We start from the raw sequence: 19819 nt of genomic DNA, 5'->3' as shown, positions 1-19819 counted from the left end.
TTTGTAATCCTAGAACAGATCCTTCTGGGGACATCACAACTCTTCCCTTAGCTCTTTTCCCACTTTTCCAAAATGGAAAAAGTACTGGCTCTGAGAATCTTCTGTGCCAAGGGATTTAGTATAATAATGTTTATTTATAAAGAATAAAACTGAGCCAGGGGCTTCCCTGGTGGCGCAGTGGTTGAGAGTCCACCTGCCGATGCACGGTTCGTGCCCCGGTCCGGGAAGATCCCACATGCCGCGGAGCCTGCGCGTCCGGAGCCTGTGCTCCACAGCGGGAGAGGCCACAGCAGTGAGAGGCCCGCGTACCGCAAAAAAAAAAAAAAAAAAAAAATACTGAGCCAGGCACTGTGAGCTTGCAATGACTCAGACTTAATAATATTAATGGCTAACGTTTATTGGGTATTTACCATGTGCCGGACACCATGACAAGCATTTACATACAATTTCTTATTTTGTCCTCACAATGGCTCTAGAAGGACCATGCTGTCATTCCCATCCTTCTGATGAGTTATCCAGGTTTCATAAGGCGACTTAACCTACCCAAGGTCACTCTAAGGCACACCCATTTGAAGATCTTCCCAGCATCCTTTTCCTTGTGGAAGTGACTAGCTTCCTCCTGGGAACTGCTCTTTCTCTTGCCCTCCATCCTACCCATGTGGCTACTGAGGGAGCTGCCATGGTTTCCTGTGACTCTCCCCCCTGCCGATCATTCCCTCCCCAAGGCATTTTCAAATCTGGGAAGAGCAAGCATGATCAGTCTGAAGTTCTAATGTGTGATGGTATCCTCACTTTCTGGCACAGGACCTGGGGGAGCAAGCAGAGAGTCGCTGCTAGGAGAGAGTTGGGAATGACGCACGTGCTCCCAGAGCACACTGACAGCCTTTAAGTCCTTGACACCAATTGCTCCCGCGGCCCAATTCCTGTTCTTGGGTTCCACCGGCCACCCCAGGGTGCTTATAATAAAGACTCTCCTTTGCTTTAGCTACTTCATATTGGTCTCAGGAAAGCAGTGCAGTGTAGTGGACACGTGCGTGGGCTTTGGAGTCGGACAGCCTAAGCATAACCCCCAATCCATTAATTTCTGGTTGTGTGATCTCGAGAAAGTTGCTCACTGCCTCGTGCCTCAACTTCATCTGAAAAATGGGGATAATAATAACACCTACTGCTGAAGGTTTTCTGATGATTATAATGCAGATAAAATACTTAGCACTGAGCCTGGTACGGGGTGATCTTCAAAAAAGAAAAATAGTGATCTTTATTTTAAATACAAATTTTAATTGTGACTTTAGTTATTACCATTAACATTATTTCTCCTGATCATTGTAGAATCACAGGTTCTAGTTAAGGTTTTCTGATGGCACTTGGGATTTCGAGCTGACCAGCCAAATTTCCAGAAATTTCCAGAAATGCTCCTTGTGGAAAGGGTGGAGTTGGGCGTGTGGACGGCTGTAGATAGTGCCATGAGGGCCTTGTGTGAGGGCATTTAGCTGGTGCTTTTCTGCAGCCCTGGGGGTGGTTCCAAAAAGAAGAGCTAATAATACCTTCAGGAGACTTCTGTGCACAGACCACCATTCTGTGCAAACTGTGAGGTGGGGGTGAGGAAAGCAGAGAGTCAGATTGATTTTTAAAAGGCTGAACTTCCAGGCTGTTGTGAGAAGCAGCCAGCAAATGAGAGATCTATAAACTCTGGGAACATGCAGTGCATCTCTGTGAGTGGTGCTAGGAGATGGGTTAGGCATTGAGGAGTACTTTGCAGAGCAAAGAAGTATTCATATGACGTCAGAATTTGAAAATTCCCAGAAGAGTTTTTATGGGCAAAGTTGGGTGGGGAGAGAAGGGTGGAGAATGAAATTAAATTTCTTAAATGGATCACCGCTGAGGATTAAATGCTGGTTGGAAGAAAGTGCTAGAAGCCAGATGTGATTTGGGAATGCAGTGAGGGGCAGTGGAGGGCAAGAGATTCAATACAATCCTGTCCGGTTTTTCTGCTGGACTGGGAAATTGGTTTAAGGGGAACTGGGCAGGGTATCCTCAGAGACCCTGGAAAGTTGGGCAGATTTGTTACTGGGTCCAGCTTCAAATGCTTCCCAGGCAACTCTCTGCAAGAGAGTCACTTGGGTGAGAGCACTGATTATTGATCCCCAGCTGCCACCAAAGCTTTAGCACGGTCCAGTGCACATGCCACTCAAGGAAATGCGAGAAGATGAAACTCCCAGAATTCTCCTGCTATCACAAAAAGCTGGCAGATTACACGAGGGATGGGAAATGAGAAGGAAATGTTATTTGCTGGCCCCAGAAGAGTGGACGGGGCAAGGTTTGTGGGGTGGGTGGGGAGGGAGGGGTGCCTGCTCTCTAAGGAAAGGCCAAAAAGGATGGAAATCTGGGGGTAAAAGAATAGGAACCTGAGCACAAAAGAATGTTGAGAGTTGATGGGATTTGAACCTGCAAGTGAATTTAAAGTCTACCAGGAATCGTAAGATAAAAGTCACCCAATGTAGTACTGAACGTATTACAGCCCTAGAACTTCAACTCCCTGAGGACCTTATTCATTTATTTGTTGGCATCTTCACACACATTTTATTTTTTAACTTATTTTTTCATCGACTATATTCCCTGTGCTGTACATTACGTCCTGGTAACTTATTTATTGTATAACTGGAAGTTTGTACCTCTTAATCCCCTTCACCTATTTCACTCAATCCCCTATCCCCCTTCCCCTCTGGCAAACACCCGTTTGTCAGAAATGAGACTTTACATATGTGAATTTTCTATGCAATTATATTATTCCTTTGAGTACTGATACTTTTTTTTAAATGTTATTCACACACATTTTAGATTCCTGTCAACACTATGAGGGTGATAGGATTATCCTGAATATATGGACAAGTGGAGCCATCCCAGAAGAGTTGAGTGACCCAGGGTTACCCAGGATAAGCCAGAAACAGCCCAGACTCTCCTGAATTCCAACCCAAAGTCCTTCCCTTCCACCTTCCTCACAAAGGCCAGGTCCACTTCTGAGTAATTCATGTGGTTCCCAGGGACTCTGCCATCCCACACAAAGGATGCCTATTGCACCCCACAGGTGGAGGTCAGATGGGGTCATAGCTGCCATCCTTGCTGGGGAAAAGCTGGGGATTTCTATTCTCCTTCAGAGTTTGTGCAGAATGTGCTTGTCCCAGCTTCATGTAAATCATGGTTGCTGAGCCAAGCTGAAGTGTTGGCATTTGTTTAGGAGGGGCTAAGATGGGAGTAGAGATGGTGCCTTCCTGGGGAGACCATGTAACCTCATTCCCTGCCCTGTAGTTGCATCATCCTGGGAGACCCGAATGCATGGAAGCTCAGGGTTACTCGTTAATTATTCGATGTTGTGAACATTCTTAAAGGACCGCTGATCATGGGCTAAGTGGCCGCTGTGCTTGACTATGTTTAGTTTTTAATAACACTTACCATTCAGAGTCTGATCATTTTATTTGTCTAAGAACTTTACATCTATCATCACTTGTATTTTTCAGAAAGTTGAAATCATACATATATTCGTATATATATACATTTCTAACTTCAACCAAAAGAACTATACATTTTCAATCCTCAATATGAGTTTCTTATAAACATAATACATTCAAATATTAATTTATTTCCTATTCTTTTCATGATATCATTCTAGAATTTCATCTCCTGACTCTGCACCTACTTACCAGTGAGGGAGACTGAACTATGATGATTTACTCCTTTTCACAAATGAGAAAGCAGAACCCCAGGTGGTAAAGTAATTGCTTCAGGATCATACAGGTGAGTGGACCTACCCAGACCTCTTGAGTTTAAATAATACACTTTCTACCATGGCGTAAACATAGATGTAATTCTGTCTAAATGTCCAGGTCCAGATTTTAAACCATAAACTTTTTGAAAGTTGGTTCCATGAATTATTTAAAAGTTGCATAAAGGAAGGTCACCCATTGTGGGCCAAGGGACATTGTTGGCAATCAGATGAGGGGCCCGAATTCAGGCCTCCCAGTAACCATCTTCAGAACCAAGTTGGTTTTCTTGCTCAATGAACAGGTTTCATCAAATTGGGGGTGGGGTGTAGGGAGAGCATTATTTGAGGGGTTTTTCTCTGTGGAGAGAGCCCAAGTTTCTTTTATCTGTTGCTTTTGAATATTGCATGTGTTGCTATCATTTACCAAGCGTCATTTGATGATCAGATCGCACGTCTTCCTTGTTTAGATAGTTCCGCAGATGGATCGGCAGTTGCTCCCATACAGCTGTGCCAATCTGGCGTGCAGGTGTGTTTTCTGATAGGCGACTTGCTTATAAAATGATTTCTTCTGGGAACAAAAACAAGAAATTGCCTAAGGCCTTAGACAAAACTGTCCATGAGCTGGGGCACTGATTTGCTTCTAACAGCGGTTTTCTGAGGAGGACCGTTGGGTCAAGAGGATGAGATACACGTGCTGAAACACTGAGGGTGGTCCCAGAATTTCCATCCCCAAAGGCAGGCGTGTGCCAAGGCCTGAGCTGCTTTCTGGGGCTTAAGACGGTCTGGGGGGTGAGTGCTTTAGTCCGACTGCTCCCATGAAGATTTATGGATAAAATAACATGACTGATTGGAATTTCTTAAAAAAAAAAAAAATCCCATGTGGGTGTGGGGATGTTTGGGGAGTGAGGGTTACGGATGGAACAAGAGAGGTGGAGAGTTGGTGGTTTTTATAGCTGAGTGATTGGTACATAGGGCCCTTTATTTTGACAACTCTCTTTGTTTTTATGAATTTAAAAAATTTTCTATAATAAAAAGTTAAAAAACAAAATCTATTCCTACCTATGGACCCTCAGAAGTCCAGTTCATATTATGAGGCTTTTATAAATTCCGGGGAGCGGATGCCTGTTGGAGTGCTGGAATGGACACAGGCAGTGTTAGGAGCGGGAGATGGATGGACGGTCACTCGCAGAGCAAGGGGGACAGGAGCATAAGAGAGAGGCTGAGACGGGGAGGAAAAGGGCAAGGGAGGGGGAGAGAGAGAGGGGAAGAATGGACGTGGCATACTTCCCGGGTGACATTGTATTCTCCACTGCTCCCCTTCCCCCATCTGAAAGCAGGAGCCTCATTCTCATCACAGTAGCTGGCCCCCGCTTCCCCAGACACTTGCCAATCTCTCCAAGGAAGGGAGCTGGGAGTTCCGCAGAGCCTATAAATATGACCAGAAAAGGGGCTGGTAGAAATCAAATACCTACTAAAGCCACATTCTGTCAGAGACCAACCCTAATCTCTAAGGTGTAACCCCAGGAAGGGAGAAAGGAGAAAGGGAACAGAGAGGGGACAGAGTAAACACAAAACCAAGGGCGTGTTAGAAGCGTTCCTCTTCGGGGGGAGAGGCTTATCTGGCCCGGCCATCGACCTGCTTATGCAACAGGCAGGTGCCAGGAAGACATGAGCCTGTGTGACTCAGGCGTCAGAAGGAGCCTGGCCCCTCTCTGGCTGATACCCCACTGGGAGCAGCTGGCCCCACTCTCACCCACCAGGCAAAGGCCATGGCTGGCTTTCACAAGCTTAATGGAAGAAGTGATGGCTACCTTTCCAGCCAGGGCAGCCCCCTCTGGACCCTTCCAAAACCACCTGAACTAAGCATGTGAATGACGCTTTTCCCCTTGTCAGCTCCCAGTTGGGTTCCAGGGTTAGCTTCCCTCCTTCCTTACTGGAGAAGACATGCTTGGGGTTCAGGCCCTGGTGCCAAACCATGGGGACTGGGGCGGCCAGTGCCTGGCAGGAGGTGAGAGCATTTGCTGTCCTCCAGGGGTTCCATATGGCTGCGTGGCCACAAATAGCTGCACCAGCTTGAAGGAGACGCCCACTCCTCTGAAACCTGCTCTACGCACGTGAGTCAGATACACACTGTTCCCCCCTCCATCCCGACAGGATGAGATTCAGCCCAGCCCAGGGGACATACAGCCTGTCTTCTAGGAGGCTTGCCTGCTAATCTCAGTATTTCTTGGTCACCAGCAGATCTCCCTGCCTCTCCCTCCCTCCTTCCTCTGGGTCTGGGCCTCCTCCTCCTAATTCCTTCTCCTCCACCCACCACCCGCCTCCCTCCGCCCCTCCCTCCAGCCCGCCCTCTCCTCCCTCCACACAGCTGGGCTCTCCAGGGATACAGCTGTTTGGACTGCAGTTCTATAGGCACAGGTGACACTGGCAGATGCAAGTTCTTGCCATTCACGTGGGCAAACAGTAAACTTTATATTGAAATATTTATCACCAGGGTCTCTGCCTGAATGTTAGTTGGGGTGGGAGCTAATTCCTTGTCCCCGGTGACCCCAACAGTGTGACTAGAACTGCAGCATCAAGGTAGTCAGGAAAGGGCAGCCTCAGTGGAAAAGCATGGGTTTTGCATTTGCTTTGGGGGAGGAGAGACGGTGGAGCTTTCTGGCCAGACAGACAGCCTGTGGGCCTGGGGAGGACGGTTTTGATAGGCGTCACTGCCGCTGAGCACCGGCTGACTGGCTGGGATGCCTGGGCAGACCTGCAGAACAAGCAGGTATCTGATACTGGGCTCCTGGAACCTGTTTATCACCTTTGTATTTATCTGTCTGGCCGTGTACTGAATGCTAAGAAGTCCTGGGAACCTTTAAACACCCGCTGGTGATCCATTTGCTCTCTGTTGTTAAGGATTACATGCCGTGGGTCTGCTCCACCTTTGCCGTTGAAACCAATGTATCCTAATGGGTCTGGAAAAAATGCCTCAGTGATATCAGACAGAGGGAAACCTAGCTTCTTTCTAAAGGACAGATTATTGCAGGTCCGGGCACACTGTTCCCAGTGTCTAAACATTTCAGCAAGTTCTTGCCTGTAATGTATCTAAATCCCTCCTCCTTCGGAGGAGTTGAAAACTGGTGGGACGTGGTGCTCCAGGTGCAATCTCTTCCTGGCTTTGACACTCTTAGGTCACGTTCACTCCTGCAGGCATGGCTACATGCATCCTTCCTTCCTTTCTCACCCTTGCACATGTTCATTTATTCAATGTGTGTTTGTGGATTGCCTGCTCGGTGACACACACTGGACCAGGCCGGGGGAAGATAAGTCATGCAGAGAGAGACAAATACCTCACATACTGTGCTAATTAGTCAGGTTAAAGAGCTATCAGATCCCACAGGAGGAAGTGACAACATCGCCTAGAACAGATGACATTCTAAGTGATATTTGAGTAGAAATAAAATTTCATAAGATGAAATACTTATCCAGCACTTACTGAATACAAAGTACTCTTTGGAACACTTTCCAGACATTAATGTAATTTTTGCGCATGGCCACTCTATTTGGTTAGTACTATTATTATCCGCATTTTATAAAGGGAAGAACTGAGGCACAGGATAAATGACTTGGCTAAGAATCACACTGGTAAGTGTGAGCTTGGATTTGAGGGCAGGCAGGCTGGCTTTTAACCCTTTTACCATGTACCTCTGGATTAACGCAAGATATTTGGGGAACCCGTGAATGACTCAGTGTAGCTGGAGCCTATCAATTATGTGTAAGAGGAGTGGTTGTCAAGCTGGAGATGGAGTTGGGCCAGACTGTAAAGGGCCTCACATGTTGAGATCTCATCCTATAGAAAATGGGGAGCCAATGGAAACTATTTTCTATCAAATAACCCTAGTCCCTCCAGACTCAGCATAGTTCTTACTTGTCAACTCTCAGTGGCTCTTGGCTGAATCCTTTGCACACTTTCCACACTCCTCACTGGGGAAGCCCTCTATGATGCATGGCTCTAGACAGTCCTGATCACCCGAGGGTCTACTCTTTTTGATGCACCCAAGAATGGCACTTATCCCTGTAGCAGTCAGCTTGAGCTGCCAGAACCGAATATCACAGACTGGGTGGCTTAAATGACAGAAGTTTACTTTCTCCCAGTTCTGGGGACTGAAAGTTCAACATCAAGGTGCCAGCCTGGTTGCTTTCGGAGAGACCTCTCCCTTTGGGTTGTAGATGGCCACCTTCTCAATGTGTGCTCACATGACTCCCTCTTGGTGTGAGCAGGGGAGGGAGAGTGGTACACACAAGCTCTTTATTGTGTCCTCTCATAAGGGCACTAATCTTCTCATGAGGACCCCACCCTCATGACCTCATCTAACCCATATAATCTCCCAAAGGCCCCATCTCCTAATGCCATCACATTGGGGGTTGGGGCTTCAACATATGAATTTTGGGGGGCCACATTCAGTGCATAACATCCATGGAGGACCCAGACCCATTACCTGCCTCATCCAGTTGAGGAAAAGCACTAAGTTGCTGAAGCAAAGGCTAGCAAACTCCTGAATGGCCTGCAATTTTCCTGCTTATCAACTGCCCTCCCCCTTCTTCTTCCTCTTCTGCTCCCCCTCCCTCCCTCTCCTTCTCCTCCCCCTCCTTCTCTCTCTCTCTCTCTCTCCCCCTCCCTCCCTCTCTCACACACATATAAAGACATTTGATTTTCAGTTAAGCAATCATATAAGCAAATGTCCTCTCATCATTCTCTATGCAGGTCAAGGTAATCTCCTCAGTTAGTTCTTCTGAACCTCCTTTCTGTTTAACCCCCTCAGCACCCACAAATGTTACTAAAGGTTTGTTGTCTGCCTCCCTGGCTGGACTATGAACTCCTCAAGTGCAAGGATCCTATCATATTCATATTTTTAGTGGTAGTGCCTGCACAGCACCTGGCTCATCATAAGTGCTGTTTGGATATTTATTGAGTGAATGAGTGAAGGTATGCTTAGGCCACAAAGATGTGAAAGATGATCCCTGCTATCCAGGAGCTTAGACTCCTTGGAAGTGGAATTGGGAACACGATACTTCTGAGTCACTAAGGAGGATGCTCCCCAACACTGATTCAGGACCAAGCACTGGGGACCCCAGCCTGCTACCATCCCCATGACACATTCCATGACCACCATACGCTGGCTAACTGAACTCATATATAGCGACCGTGTGATCATCACGACAGCATAGGTGCCATTATGCCTACTGTGACTCAGGACACACATCGGGCATTTTACATAGGTAGTCATGTTAATCCTCACCCACCCAAATTGTGTCTTTTTAAAACTCATTCAGGAAGAAGAGCAGAATTGAGAAATCTTGCTAAAGTCCCTGAATATTACTTTGTGTCACTTCCCCAGATCCTGTCACTGTGCCACAGAGAGACACTGGGTTATACTCCGGTAGGGAGTGTGCCGGCTGATTGATTCCTGTGGCTGGTGTCTAACATCCTCCCCTCCTGAAGGCATTTTGGAATTGATTTTAGGAAGTCTTCATTGTCTTTCTACATAGAGAAGCTTACCTTCTTGTACATCTTCCTCTTACTAAAATAGAAAGGCTCATCATTCTTATTTTGTGAGTATCTGACTCTCATGGATTCTTGTGTCTCTGTGCTATTTGTTTTGTTTTTGGCCGTGCCACACGGCATGTGGGATCTTAGTTCCCCGACCAGGGATGGAACCCGCGCCCCCTGCAGCGGAAGCGCCGAATCTTAACCACGGGACTGGCAGGGAAGTCCCTCTCTGTGCTATTTTAATACTCCGGGCTATATGTCACTGAGTCTGCTGGAGCCAGATCCATCTCACTTCTTTAAAGACCTTACGCCAGGTATTCCCTCACTTCTCCTTGTTTTCCAACCCTGCCAATCTGTGAGGATGTACTACATATGTCTCTCTAATAACCTGGGTGGGAGCTCGGCACACACATGGCTCCTTATTCTGTGAAATAAGTAAAAATTAAAGTGCTGGCTGGCACACGCTCTTCTTGGTGACTCGGGGCTGCCGTATGCAGGAGCTTCCCTGGCACTGTTTACCGACGTCTTTCATTTTCTGTCTTGCTGGGATCTGGGAATACTTTAAACACTCAGCTCGAGGTAGCACTTAGCATTTATTAACTGCCAGTTCTGTGCCAGGCACCCGGCAAACACGTCCACATGCACAGTTTCAGCAAATTTCACCACCTGTGAGATGGTTTCGTGAGGCCGTAAAAGCAGTCTCATTTTACCAACAAGAAACTGAGACTGAGAGTTGAAATGAAGGGGCTCAAGGTCTCCTAACTAGTCAAAGGAGGAACAGAGGTTTTAACCCAGCTTTTTAATGTTATTCACATCTGCACGGGGCTAAATGTGTTCTAGGTGCCATTCTAAACATCTTACAAATACTAATGCATTTAATCCTTACAGCGACCCTTCGGGTAGTTACTATCTGACATTAAAGTGTGAGGAAACCAAGGCACAGAGGGGCTGAGTAACGTGCCTGCCTTTATCCGGGTGGTAAACGGTGCGGCCACAGCAGCTGCTGCCTCTTAGAGTTCCTGGACTTTGGGTCATGCTTGCTCAGGCTCAGGGTTTTATTTATTTATTTAAAAAAATTTTTTTTCAACTTCTTATTTTATATTGGAGTATAGCCAATTAACAATGTTGTGATAGTTTCAGGTGCACAGCAAAGCGACTCAGCGATACAATTACAGGTACCCATTCTCCCCCAGACTCCCCTCCCATCCAGACTGCCACATGACATTGAGGCTCAGGGTTTTAGAGGGGAAACTCCAATAGAACAAAGTCCGCCAGAAGGACCTCCCTTTCCTAAACTTCCTAATTGTGACCCTAATTACACAGCTGCCTAGACTTTTCTCCTTTTCCTCCTCGGTTCCTTTCAAGAGACCTTCAGGGGGAAAAAACGTGCTTAAAATCTAATTTTCAGGCCGCTCGCTTGACAGCCAACCCCTACTCGCCTCTCCCTCCGCCTTGCCTCGGTTTCAGGCCTGTGGGAACGGAAGGTACTAACTTCCGGGAACCATGGGCTCCTCCGCTTGCCTGGTCACCCTCTCCCTCACCATCAATTTCAGCAAATGTCATTAATTTGAAAGGCAAGGGACCAGGAAGAATGGATTTTGAATTAACTAGTTCACATCATCTGATGTCTTTACTGGAGCATGACAGGGTATCCAGTGAGCTGGGGAACAATTGCTTCCAATTGTTCATTCTCTTGGATAAACCGTATCTGCTTAACAAGGTTTTGCTATAAAGGGCGATCAAATAGGCATTTGTGTTTCACAGAGTTCTGAGCCTGAATCCCGATGTCTGCCTTGGGCAGCTGATAATGTGTGTGTGTGTGTGTGTGTGTGTGTGTGCGCACACGTGCGTGCACGCGCGTGTGCGGGGGTGTCTTACGGAGGAACAGACTTCCATTTTATGTAAGAATACGTGCTCCTGGGGCTCACTCGTGTTCTCTGTCCTAGTCCCTCCTCAGTACCATTAGCTCATCCCTCTGAGTCTTCAGTGCACCAAAAACATGTGCACCCACCTCCACACATACAACTCTGTGAGAGCAGCTGCCTTGCTGCGGGCTACGCTTTCCATCACCCTCATTCGTGACAAGTTCTCGCTGACGGAATATGAGCCTGAGTCATGTGTGTAACTTCCAGGCCGAGCAGGGTATGTAGGATAAGTAGTCTTTCCCCCTCTCTTCTCCATCTGGGTCCAGAGAACCCTGAGGACCAAGGGCTGATGGAGCCATGAGATGGAAGAGCCTCAGACCCTCAGTCACCATGAGGAGGAAAACTTTATGCTGATGAGGAACGCACACCAGTTTGCAAGAGAGTGTGAAATAGGCTTCTTTAGTGGGGTGTCTGTTTGTTTCAGCAGCTCATGTTACCCTGACTTCTGTATCCTCTTCAGTCCTTCTATTCTTAAGTTTTTCTCCCTCATTAAGGCAGGGAACCTCCATGCCCTCATTTGAATCTAAGCAGAGAAGGGATGTGGTCTCAGAGAAACCACCACGAGGGAGTGTATAGGTGCTGGCAAGCCAGCAGAGTGCGGGAGGAGGGGATGGAAATCCCAACTACATAAAAGTCATCCTCTGAGTAGTAACCTAAGTGAACTGCCTATCCGGTGCAGCCAATTACCATGCAGCACATGCAAATATTAATATCATCATCTATCAATAATATGGGCCGTAAGAACGTGGTTGTAGGTTGCATTTGATTATAGCATTAAACTCTGTGTGCCCAACCTTCTGTTGCTCATATTTGAGCCGTACTTTATATAGCAAGGTCATTTGATCATAATTAAAAAGAAAAACAACAACAGAGGAAACATAAGCCAGGGACAAAACCTATGAAAGCCAACATTCCACTAGGCCCATGCCTGGGACTCTGGCTCCTTCGAGGTTGAAACTATGCAGGGTCTCTCCGATCACATGTTTCATTTCTGTATTTTTGTTTTGTTTTTGTGGCTGATTTTTCCTTTCCAAATATATACAGAAGAGGCAGAAAAATATTTCTTTGGAGTAGAAAGGGGTAATGGCACTGTCCTCCCCTCCAATTAAAAATAACAAAGAAAAGCATGTCCCGTGAGTAATAATAATAATTACAGTAACCATAACTGACGTGTTTGAGTATTTAATAGGGGCCTAGCATAGCTCTAAGAGCTACACTTGTCAAATGCAGGACGGTAGAGCCACGCTGTCCCTGCAGGGATGTCCAAAGCTGAGGGGTGATGCTGACCCACCTTTTCCCTGATCCCTGGCCTGTCACCATTGTTTCCTCTGTGCCCCCAGCTGACGTTAAGACCTGGGTCTGTTTTGTATTCACTGACCCAGTTCACCTCCCTTCACACCCTCCCTTCTAGGAGCCCTCAAGCTCTGTGGCCCAGTCTCAGCTGGCGTGGCCTGCTTCCCTCACATCTCCATGGCCCGTGCTGTGAGGGGCTTCCTCCATGCTAGGCTATTTTGGGGAGAAATGAGCTAGCCAAGTAAATCACCCCCCCATAATTGGTTAATCAAAGTGTTTCCCCTTCCATCCATCAGATGCTTTCAGTGTCCTGGTTAATGTGCCCTCACAGTCCTTTTGGAGTGGGGTGATATAGATGGGTTAGGGTAAAGGAGGAACCCACGGTTTTTGCAGTCTCTTAGCAGGAAGCGTGCCTGTCTTCTCTGCCCACCTCCCACTTGCATCCTCCCATCCTTACTCCCAGTCAATCCACTATTCCATAGTAGTGACATAACTACTATGACCATAATTTTAGAACTAAGGTTGAATTGGTTTGACAAACACAAATTATGGTGCAACACAACAGAACGGTTGAAAGTGAAAGCACTCCAGAAAATACAATACCTACAGTCCTGGTCAGCATGAGGATACCAGAGCCTTTTCTACCAGCTGCAGAGAGATTTGACTGCACAAACGACTTGCCATGTGTCTCTCCTGTCCCCCATGTTGTGACGATGCTTGCTGCATAACAGCTTCAACCTTACGGAGACTTGAACCAAATGGGAACAACAGCCCTGGTGGAGCTCAAAGGCTGCCTTCTTATCACCTGGGAGTCATGAAGGAGTCAGTATTTCCTGGAGGATTTGCGTGGGGGGGTAGTTTAGCTTCTGAGACACACCAGCCACTTGGGTTTCTGGACGTTGAATGTTGAGCCCAGGGAGTTGCAGGCAGGCTCTTTACTTGTCAAAGAGAAAGCTGAAAAGTGGAGCGTGGGCCTCGCAAGTCACGTTCTCCTCGGCTTCTATTTTCCTGGTGTGGATGTAGAATTTTTGAGTGGATTTGGGCTTGGGAGGGCCTCTGAAGCCCAGTGGCCCTGACCTAGCTGTAGACTCCATAAGCCCAGGAACCTGTAATAGATACAGGTGAATAGAAGTTGTATGTTGACAACAAAGGATGCTGGGAGGATGCAGAAAAGAACCAAGGCTACGCTGTTGTCAGGTGACCTTGGGGACGAGCATGCATTTGACTTCTGTACTTCTCTGCCCAACTCAGCCAGAGTTTGTTTTAAAACCAGAACCAGATGCTGCCTCTGAGATCAGCCTCAGGGCTGAAAATAAATTAGGAAAAGAGGGTTCCATGCAGGGAGGCAGCAGGGCAAGGAAGGCAGCATGCCCTAGAAAAGCCTGATTAAGACCATGGCACACAAGGGGAGTCGCCCTGTTCAAAGGGGCTGGACAGAAGAAGCATGGGGCGGAAGGATGTCTAGCCCTTTGCCTGGCTTTCCCATTTTAGCAGTTATGAGGCCAGCTAAATGAGGTCTTGGCAAAGAAATAGTTGTCCAGTCCTGATGGGCGAGGAAGAAAAGCAGAGCCAGGCAGACTGGTGATGGGCTTGTGTTCCAGTGTGTAAGGCAGGATTCCAAGGTGGACTCCAACATTCCTGTCCTCTGGTGCAGTGAATGCTGGGAACCTCTGGGGAAGGGAATTCTGGGGTGCTCTGTTCAGACACCCCTCTTCAGGGCAGACACATTGAACCCCCATGCTGGGAATATTGGCTGCTAAAGGCTCACAGTCCCTCCCTGAGCATTGCCCTGGGCTACAGGGAACTTCCAGACCCAAGGCTCCCCTTTCCAGACTTCTGCAGAGATACAAAGGCCTGGCCTCTGACCTCAATTTGGGACAACGCTCATGGGTCATCCCAGTTCCAGAGTTCCCTGTAGGGTTGACTGAGGTCTCAGTTAAGACCACATTGTGAGTCACCTCCTCCCACTGCTCAACCCTGCCTTCCTCACCCCCTTACAGATCTACCTCCCAAGAGTTCTCCCCAGTGGACATTCTGCAAGCAACTCCCTGGCTCAGAGTCTGTTCCTGGAAAACCAATCTAAAACCCTTGATAAGAGATAGCAAGACAGGTGCTCAACATCACTGATCATCAGGGAAATGCAAATCAAAACCTTACTGAGGTATCACCTCACACCTCTTAGGATGGCTGGTATCAAAAAGACAAGAGTTAACAAGTGCTGGCAAAGATATGGAGAAGTTGAGGGTGGCAAAGTTCAAAAGATGTGTACAGAAGACATGATCAAATATGCCCTTGATGAAGATGACCGAGGCTGCAGGATGGATTGGACCTACTTGACCTACTGGACGAATCATCCCACTCCAGATCTCCAGGGTGGCCACATGTGAGAGAGCAGGGTACCCCGCCAGAGCTGTGCACGAGTGGACACGGGGTCCTTATGAGCAGGCTCAGGATGACTGGGAGACCAGAGCCCTGGACAGAGCCACTGGGCTCATGACTGAAAAAATGGAAGACTCTCTAAGATGAGAAGGCCCAGTTCAAGGGGCATTGGAAGGCTGCCTCCCAAAAGTATAGGCTGTAAGGATGGATCCCAGCGAAGTTCAGGGCTTATGCCCCAGCACTCAGCGTGGAAGGAACTGGCCTGCCCACGCTCTTTCTCTGTAATGGATTGTAATAGCTCTATTCATATGGAAAGAGTCAATATAGTCCTAGAGTATTATATTGTCATACATTATCTATAGGTAATATATATGAGAGTACTCGGTAAATGGGAAAAGAGCTGTACAGATGAAAGGTACTATGTCTTCTTCTGTGGTATTTATGTAAATGAGCTGATGGGGATGACTGTGTTCTGGAAACTGTAAATCCCTGTACGAATGAGAAGCCACATGATTAGGTATTTCATAAGGTACCCGTAAGCCCGGGGCAGGCAGGTCCTGGCTTCCATCCTGCAAGGGCAGTTCTCCCCCAGCGGAACGCGCACTGCATGCAGAGCGAGTGGGCTGAGATCTCATGAAGCTCCATTCATGGAGCCGTGGAATAACAGTATTCAAGCTGAGCAATTTGCAGAGAGTAAATTAAGGGGAATAAAATTCCTGTAACAGATCCTGAGAGGAGGGAGGAGTTGAGGAAGAAGGAGGAGAAGGATAGGGCAGGCAGAAATTTTTAGCGATGCCTGCCGTTTGCCGTAGCCTGCTGCATGGTGAAAAGCAGGCCGGGAATCAGAACCAGGCAAAACTAGGCCCTTGTGGAGTGCCTTTCTGGATGGCGTGTCAGGGTGATACGTTAACAGGGGGCTTCTAGTCTCAAAAGAGCCTTATCCTAAGGTGTAGCCCTAATGGCAGATGCTGTGCTGGGCCAGAAGTTAGGGTGTACTGAGAGGGCTGATGCCCAGGAACTCTTTAAACATTCACACTCGCTTTGCCCAGGACAAGGCTGGTCCTAGAGGATACTGGGCTTTGCTCGAGGGAAAAATCTCCCTTGGATTGGTGCTTCAACAGGTGTCTTTAACGTCTCACATTAGTGTGATTATAGCTGTCACTTTCCATTTAACCATCGTTGCGTGACTGACCCTTTCACAGGCCCTGTGCTGGGCACTGAACATGCGTCATCTCTTTATCTCTTCCATGACTACAAGTAGGTGCTGCTGATACCTGTTTTATAGATGCAGACAGTGAGGCTTCAAGAGAGTAACTCATCCACCCCAGTGGAAGAGGCAGGTCACTGGAATCAATGCTCTGTGCGGCTGCCACCATCTTGCAGCCCCTGACACTTTGTCCTACCTGCTGGCCCCTCCGCCGTGACTCGTGTTCATTCATCCCTCACTCTGAGCACTGGCTCTGGCTTCGGCTGCTGGTCTGCATCCTGCCCTGACGGTAGACACCCCAGGCCCTGTGGGGTCAGTCCCCACTACCCCCAGCCAGGGCAAGTGAGGCAGGCGTGGGGCCTCCCCACCCTCAGAAAGGAGAAGGTTCTGTCAGGAAAGTTTTTCAAGCTTCAGAGAAGCTGTCAGGGTTGTGCGTGCTGAGTTGTGTCCTTCCAGGTGTTCGTATGGGGGGGCTCATTGAAGCCCTGACCCCCAGCACCTCAGAATGTGACTGTCATTGGAGATCAGGTCTTTAAAGAGATGACTAAACTAAAATGAGATCAGGGGTTGAGCCCGAATCCAATATGACTGGTGTCCTTATAAGAAGAAGAGATCAGGACACAGACATACATGACGAGGGAAGACAATATGAAGACCCAGGGAGAAGGTGGCCATCTGTCAGCCAAGGAGAGAGGCCTGAAGCAGACCCTTTTCTCAGAGCCCTCAGAAGGGATCAACCCTGCTGACGTCTTGATCTCAGACTTCCAGCCTGCAGAACAGTAAGAAGATAAATCTCTGTTGTTTAAGCCGCCCCGTTTGTGGTGCTCTGTTTCAGCAGCCCCAGCTGACTAATACAAGTGTCACCTCCAACCTGCCCCAGCCACTCCTGCTGTCCCCACGACGGCTCGCATTCCCTCACTGATGTTGCCTGGTGATCACCCGGACCTCTGGCTGACAGGCGTTCATCCTTCTCCCTGTTATACGGGAGCCTCCCCACTCCAGAACTCTTGCCTGTTGTGTTATCTGCAGCATCTCCAGGAGGGAAGAGTGACTGACTGGCTGAGAGGCAGCTGAGCGGTACCAAATGCAAGAGATGTCCAAGCAGGTGGGGAGCAGATCCCACTATGTGTGTGTTCTCACCCCTCCTCCCTTCCTCCTGGGGATGCACCCAGGGCCATTTCCAGGTTTGGCCGCCCGCCTGGGTCAGGACCTTTGCCTTAGTTTATCAGTGTTGGGACCGGAAATGTCAGGGCATTCCTGGGCTGAAGGAGAAGTTTAGATGCAGTAAAGATGACGCACACACCTGGACCAGCATCTCAGCAGTGGGCAGTGTGTTGTGGTGAAAATGCCTGAGTTTGAATCTGGCCCTGCCATTATCTGGCTGTGTAAGTTTAGTCGAGTTACTTAAGTTACTGGGTTCAGAGAGTTACAGTTTTTCCCATCTGTAAAATTCCAACTTCTGCCTAATAGGATTGTTGTGGAGAGCATATAAGAAATAACAGATGAAATGTATTCCATAGATGATGTGTGAGATAATTAGCCTCTGGGTGAGATGGCATGGGAGTAGGGATTGGAGAGTCATCTTACTGAGGCCATGCTTCCCTGGAAGGATGATCCGACAGAGGAATACTGAGTTATAAAACTCTCCTTCTCACTTTCTGAATGAGGCTCAAAACTCCAAACACTTTTTAAAAGGAGCTGTGTCTAGAGTGTCCGTCTCTAATATTGGTTCAGAAACCAACAGTTTGTTTTCTCCATGTTCCTTCCAAACTGCAGGTGGCAATCACGAGCACTTTTGTGACATTTTATTCTAGGCAACATTCTAAACACTTATATTAGCTCATTTAATCCTTGTTATGAATTGAATTGTGTCCCCACCCCCAAATCTGTAGGATGAAGCCCTAACCCCCAGTACCTCAGAACGTGACTGTATTTGGATAATTGGCCATTAAACAGATAACTAAGTTAAAATGAGGTCATTGGGGTGGATTCTCATCCAATCTGACTGTGTCCTTATAAGAAAAGGAGATGAGGACACAGAGGGAGACACCAGGAGTACACGTGGACAGGGAAAAGACCATGTGAATAGATAGTGCGAAGGCGGCCATCTGCAAGTCAAGGAGAGAGGCCTCCAAGGAAACCAACCCTGCCAACACCTGATCTTGGACCTCCATCTTCCAGAACTTTGAGAAAATAGATTTCTGGTTTTTAAGCCACCCGAGGTGTAGTCACTTGTTATGGCAGCCCTAGCAAACTAATACAATCCTCACAAGAAACAATGAGGTAGGAAATGTTATCAGCCCCATTATCATTCACTTGCTCATCTGATGCAGATTTTCTAGGTGCCCACTCTGCACAGGACTGGTGCCACGGGTATAGTGGTTCCACGGGTGTAGTGGTGAATGAGACACAGTCTCTGACCTCGGGGAGCTTAAGGACAGGTGGACTTGTCTGAGAGGTAGACAGACAAGTAAACAGACCATCCCAGTGCAGCAGGGGAACCTGCAGCCCACAGGACCCTCATGGTACTAAGGGTAATGGAGCCAAGTGTGAATGGGATAACGGAAAGTCTCCACGTAGGTCCACTGCTCAGTTTCTGCAAAGACCTTGCTGGTGCTCCATGGACAAGGACAGCCACGCTAGCTGAACAGCTGCGTCCTCTGCAGTGGCAGGGATGCCCCACAGGGAGAGGGCAGGGCTGGTGTGTGGGGACACAGGCCAATAAGGATGGACATATGAGGATGATGCAATCCATGTGTCATACCAGCTTCAGTGGGTTGCCTGGGAATCCTGCTTTCAAGGATTCTGAAAATTACCTCCCCTGAAGGCCAGATGAAGGTGACCCTTGCTCTTTCTGCTTTACCAGATATGAAGTCCTCCACATTGACATCAGATTTTCTAAAATAGAACCACAACTGGTGATAATGGATCACTCCTATGTGCTAGGAATGTTAGGTGGGTTATCTAATATCAGCGCCCGATATGAGTCTGAGAGTCTTCCTATAGTATCTGAGGCCATTGACAGCCTTTCTCTGCCTGTCTGTCCAGCCTCATGTCTGGCCCCTACCTCTTTCCCTTTTGGACCCCTTTATGTCCCCCTACCTTACACACATCCCATGCCTCAGGCCTGTACAATCTCTACCTAGTCCATGCCCTTTCATGTCTTTATACTATTCCTCAGCCTCAAATGCTTTCTCCATCCATCCAGTATAACAAACTTCTACCCATCCTTCAAGACCCAATTCCTTCTCTTTGTTTTCCTGCAGCTAGGTAGATACTTCTACTAAAATACGTATCACAATACGTCACCTCTAATGTGTTTACATGTCTCTCCATCACCAGCCTGAGTGATGAGGAGGGACTGTCTATTCATTTTGTATCCCCAGCACCTAGCACATTAGTGATACAAAGTGGGTGCTAAACAAATGTCTGTGTAGGTTATCTAGTTCTTGTTTTTCTGTTTCAATGCTGGTGTTTTTGTTGGATAAACAATTGACTATAGCCTGATCCTTTTTTTTTTTTTAATAGAAGACTCTGTATCTTGAAATAAAAAGAACTAAGACTATATTGTTTTCTCCATTGCCTCAAGGCTAAGTGTTGCTCTCTACAGCTGCTCTTCACAGGGAGGACATGGCTGCGCCCTGTCCTCTGTTCCAGATAGCCCAATCTTATATTCACCCCCAAAGCCATGTCTTTTTCCTTTCTCATCTTTTCTCATG

The 19819-nt window shown here is 47.7% G+C and overlaps 1 long non-coding RNA gene across 2 annotated transcripts in view; it reads left to right on the top strand.

Moving 5' to 3' along the window:
* Positions 1–19819, top strand: part of LOC307178038 — a 367206-nt gene that overhangs the window by 289904 nt on the left and 57483 nt on the right. Inside the window, exon 5 of one of the 2 annotated variants that reach the window (XR_013825125.1) lies at positions 3668–3792. This is a non-coding gene — a long non-coding RNA (uncharacterized lncRNA). Of the gene's footprint in view, positions 1–3667; positions 4576–19819 lie in introns of those variants that run through there. The other variant, XR_013825126.1, reaches the window with a different exon arrangement.

Source organism: Stenella coeruleoalba (genome assembly GCF_951394435.1).
Source record: "Stenella coeruleoalba genome assembly, chromosome: 1".
Classification (NCBI taxonomy): Eukaryota; Metazoa; Chordata; class Mammalia; order Artiodactyla; family Delphinidae; genus Stenella; species Stenella coeruleoalba.
This window is presented reverse-complemented; position numbering and strand designations above follow the sequence as displayed.